The sequence below is a fragment of the Phascolarctos cinereus genome, unplaced genomic scaffold (assembly GCF_003287225.1).
Source record: "Phascolarctos cinereus isolate Bilbo 61053 unplaced genomic scaffold, phaCin_HiC Scaffold_726;HRSCAF=1367, whole genome shotgun sequence".
Lineage (NCBI taxonomy): Eukaryota > Metazoa > Chordata > Mammalia > Diprotodontia > Phascolarctidae > Phascolarctos > Phascolarctos cinereus.
In genome coordinates this window covers 383,802,184-383,805,941 of record NW_027556098.1, presented here as the reverse complement: position 1 = coordinate 383,805,941, position 3,758 = coordinate 383,802,184, and the positions used below count along the sequence as shown (strand labels likewise).

General features: G+C 47.2%; 1 pseudogene; it reads right to left on the bottom strand.

Moving 5' to 3' along the window:
• Positions 1–1,421: 1,421 nt before the first annotated feature.
• On the bottom strand, positions 1,422–2,820 carry LOC110197892 (phosphoglycerate mutase 1-like; annotated as a pseudogene).
• Between the last annotated feature and the right edge of the window lie 938 nt (positions 2,821–3,758).

Below are 3,758 nucleotides of genomic sequence, written 5' to 3'. Positions count from 1 at the left end.
TTTTACAGATGAGGAAATTGAGGCAAGCAAGGTTGAGTGATTTCTTTTTGTCTATTGCACATCACTCCTTTATTATAGTGAATAATCAAAAAAAGGGGTGGGGAACAGGGTTAGTACAGTTATGCTAAAATTGAGGAGGACCCAGGGGGCTGGACATAAGGTGGAAGGTAATGGGATACTGAGACACATTTCAACACGAGCTAGGGACATTTCACTGCCACAGAACAGAGCAGGGGCTATAAACACGCAGAGGGATGCACTCCTCCACCTCTTAGAAATCAAGGAACTCTCCCTCCTCTGACTCAGCTGGAGATCTCTGATGACTACTGTGTGGGACAGTGACCCCAACCCAAATTAAACTCAGAGACTTCTCAAGGTGGAAAGCAAAGGTTACTTTTATTACAATCTCCAGAGATGGCTGTCTGCTCCTCTGATACTCATGGAGAGAGAGAGAGAGACCTCATAACAGGGGCCACCTTACAAAAGTAAATCTCCACCTACCACGCAAACAAGCCTCCACCCACCATGAAATAAGCCTCCACCCACCACTATCCCTTACCCCTTAACTGGGGGTGGGCTTACACTGTAACTGGGAGGTGGGGCTTACATTCCAGGCGAAATTCAAAGACAAGGAAAGAGGCTGGAAGCTCAGGTTGGGGGTGGGGCAGGGCTTATTCCTTCTGTTAAGTGCTTAAAAACAGGGTCTGAGCAGGGGAGGATTTTGAAAGTAGTAATCAAGAATTATTTGACCCTTTGAGGAGCCTTCACTTCTGAGAGTTCATTTCTCACACTACCTTCTGAACTCATTACCTTAATTACACTGAGAAGTCTTCACTGGGACATCCCATTCACTACCAAGTGGGACAGTTTAATTTCAAAAGCCACTAATAACCAGCCTAGAAGGATCTTTTGTGAAAGCAAATGCAATAAGTAAACATTAGGACAACCTCCCAGATCCATTTTTCTTGGATTAGGGAGGAAACACTCAAATAAAACTTTCATGATTCGTTAAATGACTGCCTGAGTTATAGGCAGCTTCCTACAACAGCCCCTGAGAAGACTGCCCTACGGGCAGAACTGGCTCATAGGAATAACTGGACCAACTGCTTCTTCCAACTCTCCACAGTGGTCACTTTATACCATGTCCCCATCCCTGATCCCTAACCAGGTCCTTCCTGAGCCAAACCGCCCAGGAGGCATTCTGACCAATGTGGTTGAGGGGAAGGGCAACAGGAGAGAAAAGAATTGGTTTGAAATAGAGAGGAAGAAATGAGAAAAGGAACCATCAGTCCCCCACCTGCAGCTATGTGTCATGATTCCTAAGGCGATGGTCAGGGTGTGGAGCAGGCGGGGAAAGATGTGGTGGAGATAGTGCGAAGGGAAGGACCTGGCTACTGCTAGCACATGCTGGTAGCCTGCTTTCACTTCTTGGCCTTGCCTTGGACTGCCACAGCCTCCACGGCTTTGTGCACAATCTCCTCGTCCCTGAGGAATTGCACGGGCTTGATGGCTTTCAGAGCCTTGTCCAACTGGTACATGATGGGAATGCCAGTGGGCAGACTCAGCTCCGTATCGCTTCTTCGGACAGACCCTCAAGGTGTTTGACAATCCCCTGAAATCTATCGCCACAGGCTGCAATCAGCACGCACTTTCCTTCTTTGATCCGGGGGCCGATTTCCTCGTTCCAGAAAGGTAGAGCCCAGCGATGGTGTCTTTCAGGCTCTCACAGCTGGTCCTCAGTCAGATCTGCATAGCGGTGGTCCTTGTTGATGTTGCTCTAGACAGTAGTCAGGCTCTAATGGGGTGCTCGGGTGCTTGTGGTTATACTTGGACCCCAATTTCTCCCTAGCCTCAGAAACACTGTCTCTGACAACCACCCCCCAGCCCAAGGACATTGTGCCTAGCAGTCATTCATGCATGGGCCTCAGCACCACCCTTCTCTCTCTCCCTGGTACAGCTACACAGAGCTGGGCTGCTCAGGCCCCAGCCCTCAGATCATGTCTCTGGAAGCCTCCCAATTCCTTAGTAAGTTCCTGTCTTGTGAGAAAGCTTTCCCTTATTGCAGAGCATTCTCTCATCAAGACAGAGGGAGAGGGGTGCCTTGCCCAGCCCAAGAACTCTGCCTCCTGCCAGACTCCAAAGATCCATACCTCTGTCATCTCCCTCCCTGTCCGATATACTCCCTGTACTTTCTCATCCATAGCCCCCAAAGACACCTGCACTTTTAGATTACCTCATCAGTGTCCCTGGCATTCCTTTTCCATGCCCTTTTCCATATAAACCCTAGCTCCATCCTCAGTCTCTCACAGGTTCCTTAAGAATCCTTGCCTGCTGAAAAGCATAACAATAAATCTTTGCCACCTTGACTTAAAGAATGCTTGAGTCTGTGAATTCATTCCAGATGAACCGGCCTGTACTCCGGTCTTTGAGGGGTCTTACTCTCTCAGACCGCAACAGTTCCATTGGAGGTGGTGGGATGTTGTAGGATTGTCACCAGATCTTCACCTGGGCCTCACCATGCTTAGCAGCTGTCTCTGCTTTGTTGAGACCTGGCAGACCTCCATAGTGCCACTCATTGAGGCGCCAAGGCCTCATATCTGGTCAATGGCATCTAGTATTGTTCAATGGATACAAATTGCTCTCTTCTGGACAGAGGTGAAGAAGATATAAAATTCATAGCAGCATCTCGCAGCACTTGGACGCTGTGCTTGGCTTCCTTGTGCTCAGGTCTACAACATACCAGCCACTGAAGGTATGAAGGTTCTCTAGGTTCCAGGCATTCTCTCCATGCTGCATCAGCACCAGCTTGTAGGCGGCCATGGCAGGGTAGAGACCTGGGGCAGTGGGTATTGAGGAAGCTGGCAGACGGGCAAGTACACACTCAATTAAGTGACTTCTTGTCTAGGGTCATACAGATAGTAAGTGTCTGAGGTTGCATCTGAACTCAGTTCTCCTTGATTTTAGAGCTGGCAGTCTATCTGCCGTGCCACCTAGCTGCCCTAAAACTAATGCAGGTTCAGTGCAAATAGTGCAGATTACTTAGTCAGAGGACCCAGGTTTGACTCTTTCCTGTATTTTACAAGTTACTTAGTCTCAGTCTTTTTTCCTCTTCTGAAAAATATGAGGGCTTGGTGCCGTATATGTATGTATGTATGTATGTATATGTATTTTATTTATTTATTTTTTGAGATTCCATTTCCTCATCTCACCCAGGCTGGTTTTACAGTGGCCACTTATGAACTGATCCCTATACTGATCTGTAGAGAAGCTTTGACCTGCTCCGTTTCTGACCTGAGTCCCTTTACCCTTCCTTAGGCTGCCTGGTGGGGCCTGATGAGTGCCTCCTCCTGCAATAATATTGGTGTTAAACTCAGTGCAGACTTGCAATCACCTTAAGCCAGACTGCAAGATCTCAAGCAGTTCAATAGCTTCAAACCTTCCCCCTTCCCCAAAGGAGATTATAAGCAGGGATGTGCTGGTAAATATTTGGCACCAGACTTTCCAGAAGGGAAAGAAACAAACAAACATAAACATGACACACTTTTTGAAAAGATTTCTAGTGTTGATTTTTTCCAATTACATGTAAAAACAGTTTTAGCATTTGTTTTTTAAAATTTTGAGTTCCGAATTCTCTCTCTCCCTCTAGTTTTTCCCCTTCCCTCTCATCAAGAAGGCAAGCAATTTGACATAGGTTGCACACATGCAGTCGTACGAAACGTATTTCCGTATTAGTAATGTTGCGAAAGAAAACACAGACC